General features: G+C 34.7%; 1 non-coding gene across 1 annotated transcript; it reads left to right on the top strand.

The window, feature by feature from the left end:
• The first annotated feature begins 649 nt into the window (after positions 1-649).
• Positions 650-756, top strand: LOC133793286 (small nucleolar RNA R71). The gene has a single exon (XR_009874738.1). It is a non-coding gene; the product is annotated as a small nucleolar RNA R71 (small nucleolar RNA).
• Positions 757-21,475: the final 20,719 nt, after the last annotated feature.

Below are 21,475 nucleotides of genomic sequence, written 5' to 3'. Positions count from 1 at the left end.
TTCCAACAACTAAGTAACTCCCAAATCTCTATTTTAATTCCATAAAACATCCAATTAAACATTGGTAACAGCCATGGGGATTGGAGGAATTTGAAATTCAAAGGGGTATCTCAAACTCTATAAATAGGAGCCTAATGCTCACTTGTAAGACACACCATTTTTCATCCACAAAAGCACTTGGCTGAAAAATACACCAAAAGGCTTGATAATTCCAGAGAGCTATTTCCTAGAGAGATCCCTTAGTGCTTAGAGAATAGGGGGAAATAAGCTTTTGGACAAAGGTCTTGAACCTTGTTCAAGTTGGTGATCCCCACTACTCTACACTTTGGTTGTGTGAGAGTTTGTTTGTGTTTTTTATTCTTTTGTTCTTCTTGTTCTTCTTATTTACATGTATTGTTATAGTATTGAGTTTGTAATCTTCTTCTTCTACATCCTTGGATTTACTTGTATTTTGAGCAATTGAGTTGTAATATTTATTTAATCAATTACCTTGTCTATTGTATTTTTTGCATAGACTTGTATTTTTTGGTTTTTCCACCTTTTCCATTGAGCAATAAAATAATATTCTCTAACACATAGCATTTCTACAAACTGGCGCTCACGACTTGTGAGGCCTTCATAGAAGTAACTGACCAAACGCCAGTTCTCATAGCCATGGTGTGGGCACTGATTTAACAGATCTTTGAATCTTTCCCAGACTTGATAGAACGTTTCATTGTCCTTTTGGGAGAATGTGGAAATTTGTCGTTTTAGACTGTTGGTCTTATGGCTAGGGAAGTGTTTCAGAAAGAAAGATTTGGTCATCTCCTCCCATGTTCCAATCGATCTAGGTCTCAAAGAGTACAACCAGCTTTTGGCTTTGTCCTTCAAGGAGAAAGGGAAGAACTTCAGTCGCACAACATCGACATTTTCGGCTCGGTTATAGAACGTGGCTACCACCTCCTCGAATTCTCTAATATGCACGTATGGGCTTTCGTTTTCCATTCCATGAAATGTAGGCAAGAGTTGAATCATGCCAAGTTTAAAGTCTAATGCGGGCATATTAGGATGGAAGATAATGCATGAAGGCATGGAAGTGCGAGTAGGATGGAGGTAGTCATTAAGAGTTCTTGGTTGGATTTCATCATTGCGAGGCATTGCGAATGGGTTATTATTAGCGAAAGTTTGTGGAGAAGCAGGATTGGTGAAAGGAGTTCCGGTAGGAGTGGCAGATGAATTGGAAGAAGTGTCACTGGAAGTTTCGTGATGATTCATCCACCCTCGGGAATCAGAATTAGATTTATTTTATGTTTTTTTTTTTTTTTGTTAAACTTGTTCCCAGGTAGATTTGGAGGTTTTCGGGTGATCTCCAACGCCTTACTAGAACTCCCCGAGGTTACTGAGTAAGTATGGTGGATCACAAGTCAACCTTTTCGACCAAACAACCTTTAAGCAAAGTGAAATTGCTTATTTTGACAGAACAAGCTTGGTTTTCTTATAGTAATAAGTTCAACAATGTAATAGTGCAAAGGTAGATGCTCGAAATGTTCCCAGGCCGATTGGGAAGGTTGCCAAGGTACCGCTTTAGACCCACACTTGCCTAGACAGAACTCCCCGAGGTTCCCAGGTAAGTGTGGAGGGTAACTCTATCACAAACCTTATTTAACAACCAATCTTTCTAGACAGAACAATATCGGTTTCTACCATTTGTAATATTACACAATTGTTCCCAATACTAAGAGTTTTATGATCGAAACTTTATGAACAATTTTATGCAATTTTATGTTTTTTTTTTTTTGTTGAAAAACCTAAATTCTAAGGAAAACTAAGGCAAAGGAAAAGAAAAACCTAAACTAAGTAACAAAATAATAAAAAAAACACAAAACAAAATAAAATAAAGAAAAGAAAATTAAAGTGAAGAGAAAATAGCAAGCTTAATCTATTTTTTTTTTTTCAAATATGTATTAAACTAAAAAAAAAATAGAATAGAAATTAAGAAAGAAAAATGGAGTAAGAAAAAAAAATTATATAAATATATATGGTTTTTTTTTTTAAACAAAAAGAGAAGAAAAATGGAAAAGGAAAAAAAGAAATAGAAATAAGAATAAATATTTTTTTTTCTTTCTGTTTTTGCTTTTTTTGTTTAGTTTTTTTTATAGATATGTATAAATATATATGAATATAAATATATATATATATATATATATTTGTTACCGAGAAAAAATAGTTGAAGAGAAGAAAAATATATATATATACAAATAAAGAATTTTTTTTTTTTAGTTTTTTTTTCTTTTTATTTTTGTTATAATAATAATCTAATTAATTAAAAAATAGTTAATAAAAATTATATTAACACAATATTTATTCCAACACAAACACAAATAAAGTTACTAATATTTTTGTAAAAATTTCGCTAAACCTTTGAAAATTACCTCCCCGGCAACGACGCCAAAATTTGTTTAATGCTCAAAATGTGACAACCACTAAGCGGTGGTTGTAGTATAATCGGGCGGTCAATCCACAAGGAGGTAACCTAAAATCAAAAGGTTAGTAGAAAATAACACAAAAAGTTAGTAACAAAAAGTAAATAAAATTGTAAATGGAAAGAGGTTTGAGATTTTGGTATTGTATTTTTGATAAAGTGATGAAATGAGATAAGTGAAATAAAGACAAGATGTAATCAAGAGTTTGAGAAAATGAAAGGTTTCAAGAATCATCCATATGCTTGTTTAGTTACTTGGTTACTTGATTCACAAAAATACACAAGTAAATAGTTCACATCCCAATATTTACTTGGAAAATCTAACATTAAAGTCCATAGTTTTTTTTTCTAACAAAAGTTCATTTGAGTTATAAAGTTATTTACTTTAAAAGCATAATGTTAATCTTATGAAAAATCTAAAAATGACAAAATACCCAAGGGCAATAATGCAATAGAAGATTAGACATAAAATTATGTATCAATATTACTTTTACTAATTAGAAGCACATAGAAAGAGCATGACTAATCCTATATACTATTAGCATAAGTAAATAAAGATAACAAAATAAAGATAGAGATGAAAGAACATAAATAACTCAAATATATTACATTAAGAACATAGTAAATCAAAGTAGCAAAATAACATCACTTGCATATGGAATCATCCCTAACCTTCCTAGGAAGATTAGGTCATTATGCTCATGATTCTCACAAAATTCTAAGAAGAAAATATGAGAAGAAAGTGAGTGGAAATTTTGCTATAGTTTCTCTACTCTAAAAATTACATACCAAATGTGAAGAAAGTGTCCTTATTTATAGATTGAGAAAATGACTAAAAAGAAATTAAATAAAAAAATGGGGTTTACAAAATAAATCTGAAATATTAATAATAAAATATGATTTTGAAAAATCAAATCTTATTATTAATACTACCCTAGCTATTTTTGTGTATAGTCAAAATGCTCATTTTATAAAATACCACAAAAACATGATCTTTAAAGCTCAAAATAGCAATTTACAAAGCCCAATACCCACAAAACATGGCTGGTGACACAATAGAGTTTTGACCCATTTTCAACCAATGAGAGAGTGCCACGTGGCAGTGGCTGGGAGAGGAGAAGACAGATGGGCTGGAGGTGCTTCGGATTGGGCTGTTGGGCAGTTGGCCTTCGTTGGGAGCTTGGTGTGAAGGGTCACGTTGGGCTTTCATATGCATTTGGGTCTTTGTTGGGAATGGTCACATTGAAGTTGGTGAAACAATACATACGGGAGGAAATATGCATATATGTGCATGCTAGGGTCTTGACAGTATGCTGCCTTGGAGGAGATGATGCGGACAGGTGGCAGCTGTGGAGTGCAAAGAGGCTGGCGGGCCTGGGCCTATTTTGGGCTTCAAGTCTTCAAAAATGTCACTTTCTTCATTTTCTTTTTCAGTTTTAACTATTTCTCTATTCTCTATTTTTATTAGTGTCCAAATGCAATTTATTTCCTGAAAATTAAACATAAATTAAATTAAAATTAATATTTTTATATATAAAATATATTACAATAAATTCATAAAAATATTAATTAAAACTTAATTTATTTTACACTTTAGAATTAATAAATTTACATTTTTGAGCACTAATCACTTAGAGATCCAATAAACCACACTACTACTAGCATTGCTTTCAACATTTGCAATCTGAAAACCCACCAGCCACACGCGGTCCCACACAATTTTATACTTCTATATATTATATTTTTAACATAACATATACTTTTTCCATAAAAACTACTTTTTAATAAAAAATTCATAAAAATATAGTATCTATAAATAAATAATGATTAGAATAAATATAATTGTTTTCCCTGTACTTTTATCCTTATAGGGTTTTGCCGCCTAATTTTTTTTTTGAAAAAAATCTCAAACTATTATAGCCATTGCAAATGTCCCGCTTCAAATGCATGTCATATATTTTTTTCAGCAATTTGTTGTTGTAACATTAATATAACGCTAATCTAATATAATTCAATACTTCAGAAAAGAAATATATGCAAAGATAGTAGTCTAATGACAAATTATGAAAATATATATCGACATTCCTAGAGTTAATGTTTGTATGTTTAATGCCAATAAACTTGATTTCGACTAATTTAAGATAGGTAATTAGATTCTCATACTGAAACTATATCTGTAGTCAGTGGTTAGACTAGCAAACAATTTCAAAAAAATAAACAAAACGCGACTAAAAAATCACATTTGTAATAATTGTTAAAGTTCAAAGAGAATTTTGTCCCAAAAAAGTTCATTAGGTAAAACTCTATATGGGTAATATTCCTATTTATTCTAATGATTAAATACTACCCAATAAATTTCCAATATAAATTATATATACTGTTTGTTGGCAGGTAAATTTTTGTAATTAGGTAGGTTTTTCTTTTCTCTATCTGTGCAAGTTTGATGGAGATGGGTTAGTGTTCTTCTACTTCTCTGTATAAATATTGTTTTTTTGGGAACTTTCACTATATTTGTTGGTATGTTTAAGAAATGTTATAAAAATATTGGTTTTTCTGATGTATATATTCTACTTTTGTATTTAAATTTATTCATTGTCTTGCATGTAGATAATTAAAGTGTTAATCATGAAAACACCGATTTAATTATTATGTAATTTTAATCATTTTTGGATTGTGCATTTAAGAAATGATGTGTTTATAAAAAATATGCACTAATATGATAACATTAGTTGCATTAAGCACATGCACATGCACATGCACATGCAGTGTATAATTAAGGTATTAAAATGTATTTAAATATACAAAAAAGAATTATAAAAAAATATAAAAAGAGTAAGTGCGTGTGTTCTTATATCCATTTATTAGCAGGGTAATATAAATATCGCAACCTCGAAATACGAGTCACGAGAGGGCTATAAAAACATTGAGTTAAAAAGAAAAAAGAACAAAGAAAAAGAAGGGTACTTAAATTATTTTGGATATGTATTTTGTTTCATTACTTGTTTGAACTTAGTATTTTAATAAATTATTTTTTAGATTATATGTTTTGTAAAATAGTTCAAATAGAACCCTAAATCCGATTTTAGTCAAAGTTTTCTAAAATAAAATCACAAATAATTCATCAAATTAACAATTCAGAACAAAAATAAAATCATTTTACTTAAAAATTATGTTGTTATTTTCAATTTTTTCTTTTTCAAAATTGAGTTTAGGGGTCTATTTGAATCATTTTACAAAATATAAAGTTCAAAACATAAGGTCTAAACAAGTAATCAGAAAAAACACAGGGTCCAAAAAAAATATAAACACTAAAATGTAACAAAAAGACAAATAAATAAATAAATAAGCAATAGCTTATTGTTTTTCTATATAGTATTGGAAAATTCTTGGAATTATTTTAAAAAATAACTTTAAACAATAACAAGTGGCACTTTCAAAAAATAGTTTATATCTTTTTAGAACTTGTGTTTTGTCTCATTACCTGTTTAGATATTGTGTTTTGACAAATTACTTTTTGGACCTTGTGTTTTCTAAAATAGTTCAAATAGACCCCTAAATCCGATTTTGATCAAAGTTTTTTGAACTAAAATCACAAATAATTTATCAAACTAACAACTCAGAACAAAAATACAGTCATTCTGCCTAAGAATTGTGTTGTTATACTCAATTTTTTGTTCATCAAAATCAGGTTTATGAGCCTATTTGAACCATTTTACAAACACACAATGTCTAAAAAATAATTTGTCAAAACACAACGTCCAAACAAATAATAAAGCAAAATACATAGTCTAAAAAATATAATCCCTTCAAAAAAAAATTGCAAGTACCATTTGCCATTTGCCATTTGCCATTTTCATTATAATAAAATTAACTGTCCAAAACTCAAAGGCCACATGGACCGAACCACCACAGACTTTAATTACTTTGTAGAAAAATAAGAAAGATAAAAATAGCTGCTTAAAAAAATAGTTAGTCACACTAATTGAAAAAATTAACTACCCTTTAGCAAATTAACTTCCTTTGCCCTAATTATAACATTAAATTTATATAAAAAAATATTATTTTAATTACACCAAAAAAACTAAATCCTTTACTAATATAAGAAATATAATTTTGTGAAATATCTAAATAAAAGATAGAAAATAAATTTTTTAAAGCTTTTATATTTATATATAAAATCTTGGATTTTATTATGCAAATTCTGTATATAGATACATTACACCAAGCTAATCCATATAAAGAACTATATACATTACGACCCATGTAGCAGCACATAGACGTTATATTGTATTTTCTATGCATATTAATTTGTCCAAAATACTTATATTCACAAAATCTAAGATATATGTAATCTAATATGGTAGTAACTAGAGAGAATCAAAGCAAGACCCTATAATTAAATTGATTACATAATTAATATTATATTAAAAGGTGAGTGATGTGGGATATGTAATGCTGACGCAAACACCTTCACATTTTTCTAAGTTGTACATATTATGCTTTAAAATAAACAAAAAATGTCACCTGTCATTGTTTAAAGTTATTTTTGAAAATAATTTTCAAATTTGGCAGATGATAGTTAGAGAGTAATGTTAGTTTGTAAACACAACATTATGAGTATTATATCTATATATCATATTCAACAAAAGATCATATTTTATTTAAGGCATTAGTTTAGGAATATAGAGAACTTATCTCTCATGTTGCTCATCCTATCTTGAGCCATTTCCTCACTCCACAATCTACCAAAATCACACACAAGATCAAGTGTAAAATCGCAAGAGGAAGCTTATGGATAGCCAACCCTTACCACAATACCACTATGCCCCCAATTGCCACCCATACACCATATATATTATGCTCCCATACCTTAAGAGGTATTAGTGGGCTAATTGGGGATCATTATGATATGAGGTGGTGAACTATAGTTTAATGAGCCAACACATAGTCAATAGGGTGCCACCATGTGCCTCTAATGCAATTAGTAAGTGTGAACCATCTCAATATAGTTATTGGTAATTAATAGGCACTTTGGTTAATGGTTGTGATTATAGAATAATGTTTACGATTATATTAGTCAATAATAATAATTCTAACATTCTCCCACTTGGACAATATAATCAAACCACCACAATATTGTCTAACACACACACGACAGTCAAATAAATCATATATAATATCATACCGATGGGATACAAACATTACATACGACTTGGCCCTCTAGACATTTAAATATCATAACAACCATTAACTGTCAAACCAAACATGCATGAGGTACGACAGATTGAGACTATGCGCATTCATCTCCTTTTTGTACCTATCACTTCGATGAACAATAATATATATAAACATATATACGTAATAACAACATTAAGAAGTGACTTCAATTATCATTATGTATGTTCAGAACAAAACACAAGCTATAAGAAATCCATACAAAATACTAGCATGTTAAATACATAAATAACAAAACTCCCACTGAGCTCAACGAGCTAGGCTCCTGACAATCCCATTCGGGCAACGTGCTCTAAAAACACACATATATGTAAGCCTTTCGTTAGTGGGTCTGCTAACATGTTAGTGGTAGGCGTGTACTCAATAGAAATGAGTGACTCAGCAACTTTCTCTTTAACAAAATAGTACTTTATATCAATATGCTTTGAGCGAGAAGTACTCTTAGTGTTCTTAGAGAAAGTTACTGCTGCGGAGTTGTCGCAATACAATTTAAGCAGCCTAGAAATAGAGTCTACAACACTCAATGCTGAAATGAAATTATGCATCCATATTGCTTGACAAGTAGCCTCATAACACGCCATATACTCTGTCTCCATCGTAGAAGAAGCTGTGAGTGTCTGCTTGAAACTTTTCCATGAAACAGCTCCTCTAGCCATCATATAAATGTAGTCTGAAGTGGACTTTTTATCATCCGCGCATCCTGCATAATCGGCATCACTGAACCCAACTATATCAAGAGTGTCAGCTCGCCGGTAAGTCAACATATGATCCTTAGTACCCTGAAGATACCTCATGACTTTCTTAGCCGCTTTCCAATGGCTAAGTCCAGGATCACTCAAGTATCTACCCAACACGCCGACAACAAAAGCAATATCAGGGCGTGTGCATACTTGAGCATACATCAAGCTACCAACTAGTGACGCATAAGGAACGACTTTCATTTCATCTCTCTCTTTATCATTTTGTGGACATTGAGCCTTTGAGAACTTGTCACCCTTCACTATTGGTGCCTTCCCAGGAGAACATGCATGCATGTTGAATCTTTTCAAGATTCGATCAATGTAAGTCTTCTGAGACAAACGAAGAACACCATTAGCCCTATCCCAAAGAATCTGAATTCCAAGCACATAGGAAGCCTCACCAAGATCCTTCATATCAAAATGGCTAAACAAAAGTTGTTTTGTCTCAGACAACAGGTCATAATTATTAGATGCAAGCAGGATGTCATCAACATACAATACTAGAAAAATAAAGCTGCTCCCACTAACCTTCATGTATATACATTGATCTACTACATTCTCCTTGAAGCCATTTGCAGTGACAATCATATCAAACTTAAGATACCGCTGCCTTGATGCTTGTTTAAGCCCATAGATAGACTTCTTGAGCTTGCAAACCATGTGTTCCTTGCCATACATCTCAAAACCAATAGTGTAACGCCCTGGTTACCCCAGGACAGTTACAGTGAACTTTGAAGTGTGATTTAACTCGCTAACTGAGTTCTTTGGTTAAAAACGTGCTTCTAAGTGTTATTAATAGGTTAAGGTGGAAAACCAATCAAAAGGAAATGATATACTTTATTTAAATCATAAATCTATTCATGGGCCCATAAAAACGTTTACAAGTTATTTACGATACAAAATGATCATTACAGTATAAAATTTACAACCCGCCGATCTAAGCGGCAAAGATAGGGTAAGCCCCCTAGTTCTCCTGAGAACTCATTGGTCGTGGTGGTCAAGTGGCCGCATATGTACACATCACCACCTAAGCTCTCCACTCAAGGCTGGGTGAGCTTTTCTTTCCCTTTACTTGCACCACATAGCACCCATGACCCAAAGCCCAGCAAGAAAACTCAATACTGCAAGAATATAATATCAAACGATGATCATAATAACCATCCAGGACATTTTAGTCCAAAATAGAGGAGTGACAGTTGTAAGAGTTACTAAGGTGGGTTCCTTTCCCATTAGCCATGTGACGATATGGTCACCTGGGCTTTACAAATAAGTGATCCTTTCACTAGCTTAAACAAGATAGGTATTTGATGAAATAGTCACCAACATAAACCTACTGAGTGACCCTAGAGTCACTGATAACTCTACAAAATAGAGTTATTTTGCCACTTTTTATGTGCTAATTATTGCTTAGTTCTTGAGTTTTTAATTAGCTTATTTAGTTTTTTATGTAATTTTTAATTTATTAGTCTTATTGTAGTTTTCTTGGTTTTTATATGTTTTTATAGATACTTTATTATAATATGTTGTAATTTAATTATTTAAAATTTGTGTTGTTAGATTATAAGTTTAAAAAAATGTTATTTGTTATACCCAGATTTCGAGCCATGAAAATTGTGACCTCGAAATCTGGGTTCATAATGGATGAACTCGTAAGGTCTGGAATATGATTCGAAATAAACATCGGGCTGGCAAAGCCGAGACGACTTCGAAGATGGTAGCCTCGAAATCCTCGCAAGCTCGAAAGGTAGACCCCGAGGTACATCTGTTCTTGAGGATGACCTCGGATCAGGGGATTCGAGCCTGATGCAGGTACGAGCTCGAAGCAATGTGACTTCGGGATGTGTTATGACTCGAAAGCCAGTAAGAAACCTGGGAGAATATGGCCTTGATAATATGGGATAATAACTTGGAATATCCTAATGAGTTATCTATAAAGACACGCAGTCTACATTTATTGCTGAAAATCCCCTACAATCAGGGGATATTATTTGATTAGTTACACACCCCCTGGTCTTCAGGGGACGTTTCCTTTTACATCGGATTGCAGGCATTTAATGCCATTTAATCTATTTGCAAATATAGAGTAACTACCCGAAATATGTGGGATAATATTCTGCAATCTTCTCTATAAATAGAGAGGTCATGCACTATTGTAAAGGACCGAACTTTAGTGAGCTTAAGGAAAACTCTGGAGAATTCATCCTTGAAGGATTTTCAGAGATATTCTTAAGTCTTAATAAGAAAAACTCGTGGACTAGACAGATTTAACTGCTGAACCACGTAAAAAATCGTGTTTATATTATCATATTTTAATTGGCCATTACTAGTTATTGTCTACGTGCTCTTCTTTCACTGTTGACGAAAAACGGCGTCAACATTATTTTATTGATCTTAATTGCCAAAGTAAATTAAATTTCAATTAGTATTTTCATGGACTTAATTTGAGTTATTTTACAATTGAAAATATTTGATTCTAATTTAATGTTTACTTATTTTGTAGATAAATTGTTGCATTTTAATGCTCTTGAAAAGAGAAGAAAAAATGTTAGTTTTGAAAGAAAAGAAAGAAAAATTGATGTTTTTGAGCAAAGGCCCAAGCCAGCCTTCCTTCTCGTCCTAGGCCCGCGCCTCCTGCCCAGGCCCAGGTGTGCCCTTCTCAGCAGCTTCCCTCCAGCCGTACACCACCAAGGCTGCATGCTTCCCAGGTCGCCAGCTGTCACCCGAATCAGCCTCCCAGCCTCTTCAAGAAGCTCCTTCCGTGTCCTCCTTTTCAGCCGTATGCTTCCACCAGCCCATTTGGGCCGATGACACCTGCCCCTTCCCAGGCCCAGATCCAAAGCCCAACACGCCTACCCCACCACCAACACTTCTCAGTCGTGACCAGATGCATGCTTCCATCACCCAGTAGCTTCTCCACCACATAGCATTCGGCCCAGCAGTGTTCCAGCCGTGTCTCACTGCCCAGCCGCCTGATGCTGCCGTACACCATCCCCTTGAGCCCATCAACTTGCTCATTTGTCCCCTATGACAAAAATGCCAACTTTTTACCCTTTTGTCTACACATTTTTACCACAACATCATCATTACACCCTATAATTTACCTCTACATACCATATTTATTTTATTTAATTAATCTAATCAATTTAATTAATTTAAATTGATTATTTTAATAATCTCACTATTGGCTATAAATATGGAATTTCAAGACCATTTTAGGGTGCTTAATTTTTGGTTACCATCTTCTTTTCTCCCATTCTCTCTTCCATTTTGGGTTTTTCAAGAGCATTTTGCAAGTATGTATGTCATTTATTTTGTAATTTCTACTATAGTTATGTGCTTCTAATCTTTTTCATAAGATTATTAAGATCATGATGAAGCAACTTGTAACTAGGTAATATTTATGTTGTATGTTGATTTCCCTTGTAATGCAACAAAGTTTATGGATTTTTCTTCTTCATATATTTCTTTCATCTTAAATATCTTGTATTTTAGATTGTTAGAACATATTTACACTTTGTTCTTCATTAGTACATAAACATAATATTCTTTGTGTAAGATGTGTCATTAAATTGTACACATCCATGCTTAGAACAAAAATATTATGTTTTGCCTTATAAATAATGTTCATTGATTTATTTGTTATTTCATTAGATTGATTTACACTAAATGCTTTGAAATTATAATTTTGAAAAGTGAAGAAAAATCCAATCTTTTTATAAGTAATTTGTGCTTAAAATTATAAATCTTTTTGGAAAATGATAGTTTGAATTATTTTAACTATCACTAAAACTTGGGAATCAATATACTAATAAATATTATTAAACTTACACTTTGTGGATTCTAGTATCTTAATAATCTTTTCTTTTAACCCTTATTCTCAAATCATTATTGCTTTATTTTTATTCTCTTAAATAGCTTTATTTTTCAATCTTTTATTTTATGTTCATAATATTAAACTCATCAATCTTTGGAGCTAGGTTAGAATTTATTACTTTTGATTTAAAATAGTTTTCTTTTTGATTTTAGACAACTCCTTTGGGTTCGATCTCGTGCTTACACGAACACTATATTCCATATACGATTCGTGCGCTTGCGAGTTATAAATATTTAAAACATACCCGTTTTGGGTCCATCAGTCACTAACGTGGGATTCTGTTTCCCTCAGCCATGTGACAAAATAGTCACCTAGGCCTTTGGCCCTGGCTATGAGTAACTAGTCATAAATTAGACAAGCGCTTATAATTTTCATCGAAATTAGGGTCGGTCCAGCATTAATGCTCCATATGAGTCATTCAATGCAGATATCGATTAGATCTAATCTTTTATCAGCTCTGTGTTCATGACGCTTATGCCGTTTCTGACTCTTAGGTCAGTAGCACGCGACCAGTGCCGATTCTGATTAGTCAGTGCCATACACAAGTAAATAATATTTGCTAATCATTTAATATGAAATCAATGTCCACATTTAACAATCAACATGCCTCTATAATAACCACGCATGTCATATATATAGGGTGCAATTTTCTTACCTCTGGTTTGAGCGAGAATTAGTAAAAGAACGACCCTTGAGAACGATCAACCTTTCAGTTCCTTGACAGTCACCTGGTCATAACCAATTATGGGGTTCCATCAATAAATGAATAAAAAAGGTTTCCGAACCAAAACCCAGCCTCCGGGACATCGAATCCCACTAAACCGGGTAGTAGAATCGATCTCGAGGCCTAAGGCTTGAATCCCCAAGCCAAAAACCTACTTTTGGCCGAAATGCCACTAAGGGCCGCGACCCTACCTCACCATGTCACGACCCACCTCCCCAAACAGAGACGACCACAAACCAATCCCCAACACGGGTCGCAGCCCTCTATCTCCATGTTGCGGCCCAATAGCCCTACAACTTCTCCCTTCCTCTTCCTCAAGCTTGGGCCACGATGCTCTAGAACAGAGCCATGGCCCCACCTGAAACTCAGCTAAAAACCTCTGTTTTTCCCCTTTGAACTCATTTCAAAACCTCTTTAAAACTCTCCCAATACCACCAAGCAACACCACCAACTATTACCACAACTTGTCCACCATACAAGCATCAAAACCTAAGCCTTACACCAATCAAGACTTCACCAAATTCTCCATTCAATGATCAAAACTCCAAACCTTAAAAACCAGCACAAAACAGGGCAAGACACTATAAAATGTAACTAGAACCTTACCTTAAGCTTGATTCAAATCCTCTTCAATGGTTGATCATTAGTCTAAGACCTCAAGCTTCAAACTCCAAGCTTGAATCCCCAAACTTGCTTCAAAATTCAAAGGTGAAAGGAAGGGAAGAGATGAACGGGAGGAAAGAAACCAAATGCTTTGTTTTAGGTTCTTTTTCTATAGCCTTTACCTTATATAGCCTAGGTCAAAAGAGCATAATACCCTCCAAGCTTAATTCCTCTCTTAACACATCCCAAGGGAAAAACCGTCATTTTCCACCTATCCTGTTAATCATAATTAACACGCTACAACTCCCGCTATTCTCAAATACCAATAAAATTATATCTCATTACCCTTTTATTCCCGGTAATGCTCTAATCATCAAACCACCTCGAGACTCACCCCGAGCCCTGAGCTTAAACCTGTTATGACCAAACCGATAGTTTGAATTCAAAGATCGTCTCATGCCGAATAGCTCGAACAAATCCATATTTAAATGTGGTCTCAACAATAGTTCACCTACATGCATACAAATATACAATTATGCCCTCAACGGGTCAAATTACCAAAATATCCCTGAGATGAAATGTGGACCCACATGCATGAATTTAACATCATATTATAATATAATTCACATAAACATGCATATAATAGTTTAATGGTGTAATAAATCAATTATGACCCTCTCGGCCTACTAACCCAACCATTAAACCTCTTTAGGGATTTCGGGGCATTACAAATAGGTTGAGTCATGTAAACATCTTCAAACAAATCTCCATTCAAGAAGGTTGTCCTCACATCCATTTGATTGAGTTCTAGATCAAAATGAGCCACTATAGCCATAATGATTCGCAATGAATCTTTGGTAGAAACAGGTGAAAAAGTTTCTTTGAAATCAATTCCTTCTCTCTGGCTATAGCCTTTAGCCACAAGCCTAGCCTTATACCTTTCCACTTGCCCATTCGAGTCACGTTTGATCTTATACACCCATTTGCATCCAATGGGTTTGCAACCTTTGGGTAGTTCAACCAACTCCCAAACTTCATTTTGTGACATAGAACTCAATTCTTCTTTCATTGCATCCATCCACAGCACATATTTAGGACTACTTATGGCTTCTTGATAAGTGACTGGCTCAGAAGTATCTCCCACGTCAAACTCATGTTCGTGCAAATAGATAAGGTAGTCATCAGGAATAGCAGACCTACAGGTTCTCTTTGATCTTCTCACCGTAACTTCATCATCCCCAACATCAAGATTTTCACCTTGTTCTTGATTTTGAGGTTCATCATGAGTTTCTATTGGAATCTGTTCAATCATAGGGTCATCAATAGGAGCGGAAGCGACAGGTACAAGGATGAAAATGCGTTCTTCCCTGAAAACAATTTCTCTTGTCCCTTGACTTGAACCAAATTCATCTTCAAAATAGACAGCTCTATCTGATTCTATAACCCTGGTGGTGTGAGATGGGCAATAAAATCTGGAACCCCTTGATCCAATGGTGTAGCCTACAAAATAGCCACTAATGGTCTTTGGATCAAATTTCTTAGACTGTGGATTGTAGGGCCTCTCTTCTGCTTTGCAACCCCAAACATGAAAATGACACAAGCTTGGTTTCTTACTTGACCATAGCTCATAAGGCGTCTTTGGGACAGACTTGTTGGGCACTTGATTCAAGATATAAGCTGCAATCTTTAATGCCTCACCCCATAAAAACTCCGGCAAACTAGAATGGATCAACATACATCGCACCATGTCAAGAAGAGTGCGATTTCTTCTTTCAGCAATTCCATTCTGTTGGGGTGTACCTGGCATTGTATATCTTGCATCAATGCCACATTCCTGTAAGTACCTAGCGAAAGGGTTGGGGTTCCTTCCATTTTCATCATAACGCTCATAATACTCTCCACCTCTATCGGAATTAACTGCCTTGATCTTCTTCCCCTTTTGAAGCTCAACCTTTGTCTTAAAAATCTTAAACGCATCCAAAGATTCAGATTTTTCACGAATGAGCTCTACATGGCCATATCGGGAAAAATCATCAATAAAGGTGATGAAGTATCTATAACCACCCATGGCAGGTGGAACAAAAGGTCCACATATATCAGTGTGAATTAACTCCAACAATTTTGTGCACCTGTTTGTTTTACTCTTTCTAACCTTGGCAGTTAACTTTCCTTTAATACAATCAACACAGGCAGTGAAATCCGAAAAATCCAAATCTTGAAGTATCCCATCTTTGATCAACCTTTCCATTCTGTCTCTAGAGATATGAACTAAACGTTTGTGCCACAACATAGAAGATTTCAAATCTAATCTTGCACGCTTAGAGCCAACAACAGTATTAAGACAAGAAGTAGAAGAAACAGAAGCAACATCATGCAAATCAAGTTTATATAAATTTCCACATAAAGTTCCATTTCCTACCAAAAGAGAGTCACGATACAAAGTGAGTTTTCCAGTTTCCAAAAGAAGACTATAACCTAGCCTATCGAAAATAGATACAGAAATCAAATTCCTCCTAAAAAATGGTATGTAAGCAACATCCTGTAATTCCAAAAAATATCTTGTATTCAACTGTAATCTAACTGTCCCCAAAAATTCAACTTGGACTTTTGTATCGTCTCCCATGTACACATGCTGCTCCAGACTACTCGGTCTTCTTCGACTTGTTACTGCCTGCAAGGAATTCATAACATGAATCCAGTATCTAACTGTAATGCCCCAAATTTCCTAATAAGGTTTAGGACCTTGATTAGGAGGCCGGGATGACCATAATTGGTTTATTATGTTATTAAATTGTTATATGCATGTTTATGTGAATTATATTATTATATGATGATAAATGCATGCATATGGGTCCACATTTTATTATAAGGGCATTTAGGTAATTTGGCCCGTTGAGGGCGTAATTATGTATTTTCATGCATGTGGGTGAATTATAAATAATACCACATTATATGTGGATTGGATCGAGCCATTCATCATGAGACAATCATGGAATGCAAGTTTTCGGTCTAATCATAACGAGATTAAGTTCAGGGCTCGAAGTGAGTCTCAGGGTAATTTGGTGATTATAACGTTGCCGGGAATTAGAGGGCAACATGATATGAATTATTGGCATTTGAGAATTTTGAGAATAACGGGAATTGGAGGGTGTTAATTATAATTAACGAGATAGGCGGGAAATGACGGTTTTACCCTTGGGAGTCTTTAGAAACCTTTATTTGACCTAGGGGTATTTTAGTATTTTCACCCCTAGGATTGATATAAGCCATTAGAAGGCCGTGGAAGTGTAAAAACAGAGCATCATTATCATCCTCATCTCTCCCTCCCGTACCTATTCTTCTCTCCTTCTTTCTTTTGATTTTTGAAAGCCAACGTGAAGAAACAAGCTAGGAGATCAAAGGTGGGAGCTTAGAAACTTAGTTCATCCATTGAAGAGGACTCAAATCCAACTTGAGGTAAGATTTCATCCATGAACTTAAGCTTTACCCTGTTTTTCTTATGGTTTTCAGTCAAAGGAATTTGAGGTGTTAGTTGTGAGAATTCATGGAAGTTTTGTGTAAGATTGCTTGAGTTTTGACGAGGGTGTGTTGTAGATGAAGTTTTGGGGTTGAATTTGATATTTTGATGATGTTTGGGATTGGTTTGGAGGTTTTTTTTTTCAAGGGAAGTCGCAGGGGAGAAGACCAGAATTTTCTCTGGTCTGCTGATGGCGCCCCAGCGCCAATCCTGCACCCCATCGCTAGGCAGGGCATGTTCTGGGCTTCTCTGACTTTGGGGCAGCGCCCCAACACCACTAGGCAGCACCCCAGTGCTAGTGCATTTTCCAGCAAGCCTATTTTAGGGCTCAGGAGGACTTTTAAGGCTCGGGGGTTGGTTCCTTTTGTTGGGTTTTATGCCCTTATAAAACCATGTCGGACATGTAGCACGATTTCATATTATCAATAAAAGTAGTAGAAATCATTTAGTTTGACAATTGTGTTGCTTTCTTGTTTTATTACATGATTATTGAAATAATACAAACATTTATAAAATCCCGAACATATGGATAGTTACAATTATAGTGACTAGATCACAGTGGATTATAGTTGTAATTATATGTTCAAAAGAACGAGTCCTAAGATTAGATCAGTGCATTGGATTTTCACTAATTAAGCAATCTACGATATGATCTACTTACACATTCAGGGTGTGATATCTTGTCCAAGGTATCGACCAAGTAGATAAGATCGGATGTATTTAGTTACATCGGACTAGGACCGATATTGATTATTGATTGATAAATAAGTATCGTTGTTATCAAATCTAATCAATGTTACAACGTTGACCATATGTTAAGTCGATCTTAATTCTGAGTGATAATATTCTGCTAATTATATTATAGTATCATTGATGATATTCTGAGTGATTTATTTTTATTGGCAAAGAGGAGAAGAAATAGATTTAAATCTTTTGACTTGTTCATTACCAGCTTACCCTACGGTCTAACCCATACTTACATCTTGGAGATTTATTAGTGTAATTGAGTGGGAGTATTATTCATAGATACGAAATCTATAACTTCTGTATGAGAAGTGAAAAGATGATTTCCTTAATTGCTTTTTTCAAAAGGTTAAATGATTGAGATCTCATTTCTGTGATTAAGTTCACGGAAATATCATTTATAAGGAATTTAGTGAGAGTTAAGGATAAAATACTGATGAGGGGTAAAACGGTAATTTGCACCCAGCTCGTTAGTAAGTTATCGATAGAGGATTGACTGATTGTAATGGTTATAACAATGGATAACGTATTTATGGTTTTGAAAATACGTTCTATGAATTCAAGAGTTCAATTCCGAGTCTATATTGGAGTCACGAGGAATTAAATAAGGTAGTGAAATTATTCGTAAATAAATTCACGGTAACTTGTTGGAGCTTGATTTCATGGATCCATGGTCCCCGCATCACCTTTGAGTAAATCATCTAGAATGTCTCAATTAATTGATTTAATTATCAATTAGGATTTTTAAAGTTGACATGTCAATTTTGGAAAATTTACAGAGATATGAGATTTAGAGAATAAAAGAGAATCTTTGGGTAAATTTATTAATATTGATAAATTGGTATCAATATAAATAAATAATATTAAATCAAGTTTCAAATTATAATTAGTTAATTTGAATAAGGATTTAATTAATTAATTAAAAATAAATAAATAATAGGTTTTGAATTTAGGCCCAGTTGGGATTTAAATTCAAAATAAAGAGATTGGGCCCAAGTCCATTTATGGCAGCCCAATGCTTTTATTTTTGTTTATTATTTTTAATTAATTTAAATTTAAATAAATCTCATTAAGTTGCCTATATAAGGAATATGATATCTAGGGTTTTAAGGAAGCAAGTCAGTCTCAGTTGATTTGGTAAGTGAAAACCTAGACAGTCTAACCTTTCTTGGCCACTCTCTTCTTCTTCTCTGCAAGATCTCTATCTCATGTGTTGAGAACCAGCCCACACTAGTTCTAGGTTGATCAAAGGCTTGGCGAGGAAGACTGTGTTGCTGATCTTGTTCAATCTCTTGATAATACTCTGCTACAGAAAGGAATCAAGGGTTGGAGAGATTGAAGGATGGAGTTGTTCCAGTTCCGCTGCGTAATGTAAGTTTTTACTTTACTCTGTATTTGTATCAATTTCATAGGAGATGTTCTAGGAATTTGCATGTTTGTTTGATAATATGTAAATTGCATGAAAATAAATAAAGATCCTGCAATGAGTTTTTCCAACACCTTTACCCCGTTTGGGTGGATTGAGAGTCTCGAGAGTGCGGGATGGATCCCGGGAGTGAGGTTTTAGATTGTAAACCTTTTTATAATTTATTTTATTGATGGGATTCCATATTTGGTTATGACTAGGTGACCGCTAAAGGATCAAATGATTGATTGTTCTCAAGGGTCGTTCTTTTATTAATTCTTGCTCGAACCCGAGGTAAGAAAACTGCACCCTGTGTGTATGGCATGCATGGTTATTCTTGATGCATGTTGGATGTTTAAATGTGACATGCATGGTTATTGTTGAGGCATGTCAAGTGATTAAATGTGATGCATGTGTTGCACGAGAAACATGTGATTAGGGCATGCTATGAATATTGAATATGAGATTGTTCAGAGCTTGAGCCTCTGTGTTTATGCATGATCCTAATTATGCTAGCAATTGTTAAGTAAGCATGTTGAATGTCCTATATTCGAATATTTGACATATGATATATGTTTGGTAGCATTGCTTACTTGTGTATGGCACTGACTAGTCAGGGATGACACTGGTCGCATATTACTGACATGTGAGTCAGAAACGGCATGAGCGTCCTGAACGCAGGGCCGATAAAAGATTAGATATAATCGATATCAGCGTTGAATGACTCTGGGAGCATTAATGCTGGACCGACCCAAAGGTCGATGAAAATTCTAAGTGCTTGACTAGTCTAGGACGAGTTACTCAGAGCCAGGGCCAAAGGCCTAGGTGACTGTTTGTCACATGGCTAGGGAGCGGAATCCCATGGTTGTGACTCTATGGTCATGCGATAGGTTATATTGGTGACTAGTTCATCAAGCACCTATTTTGTTCAAGCTAGTGAAATGATCACTTATCTATAAAGCCCCGATGACCCTATCGTCACATGGCTAAAGGGAACGGAACCCACCTTAATGACTTGTACAACTGTCACTCTTCTATTTAGGGCTATTAGCCCGGTATGGTTACCGGAACCACCAGTGTTAAATCACTTATCTGATTGAGATTGACTTGATAGTCATCCACTCAGGAGGGTAGGGTTCCTTATCCCGGATACCCATCATTACATGTATTTGTTTGCCTGCTTGAATAGGGCTATATTTGATAGGCGTGTGCCTTATGATTTGATGGCATGCCATTACCGTTCATGAGCATATTAAGTTTTCTTGCTGGGCTTCGGCTCACGGGTGCTATGTGGTGCAGGTAAAGGCAAAAGAAAAGCTGGACCATCCTTGAGTTGGAGAGCTTAGGTGACGATGTGTACATATGCGGCTGCTTGACCGCCACGACCGAGGGTTGAAAGAGGAATTAGGGTTAAACCTTATTTTGCCGCTTAGATCGGCTGGTTGTAAATATTTTATTGTAATAAACCTTTAAATTATATTTTTGGGATCCCAATGTATATAGTAAACATTCTAATGAAACGTTATATCTTAACTTAAATTTTTAATCCCTAAACCGCTAATCATACTTAGTTACACGATTTTGGCCAAATGACTCGATTAGCGAGTTTAGCACTGTTTATAAGGCACACCGTAACGGTCCCTGAAGTTTAGGGCGTTACACTAACCACCAAAAATTTGAGGGCACATCAATAATATTGGATTCTAAACAAACCATCACAAGACAGTTACCTTTCTTCTCTAGGTGAGCTTTGAGCTTTCTACAATTAGCTTTCTTGTGCCCAAAATTATGGAAAAAGTTGCACTTCCCTTTGAAAAACTCATTCTTATGACCATTAGAGGATGAGCTAGACTGTCCATTCCCTTTAGGACTAAGTGCCTTTTTCTTAGGAGGTTTTTGGTTACCAGAGTTATTGGAAGTGAACTTTCTTTTGTGAGGATTGTTAGGATTTGTCACCATAGAGATGCTTCTTGCCCTACCTTTTCTCATGTCCTCCTCTTCCTTGGAAAGAATTGCAAACATCTCCCCAATAGTCCATTGCTATTTCTGAGCATTATAGCTTGATCTGATCGCATCAAACTGAGATGGAATGGTCTCCATCACCAACCACACCATGTAATCCTCACCAAGGTCCATACCCATGGCCTTAAGCTTGTGATAATAGCTCATGAG

This window comes from Humulus lupulus, chromosome 7 (assembly GCF_963169125.1).
Source record: "Humulus lupulus chromosome 7, drHumLupu1.1, whole genome shotgun sequence".
Classification (NCBI taxonomy): Eukaryota; Viridiplantae; Streptophyta; class Magnoliopsida; order Rosales; family Cannabaceae; genus Humulus; species Humulus lupulus.
The sequence above is the reverse complement of the archived record's forward strand: the minus strand, read 5'-3'. Positions and strand labels throughout refer to the sequence as shown.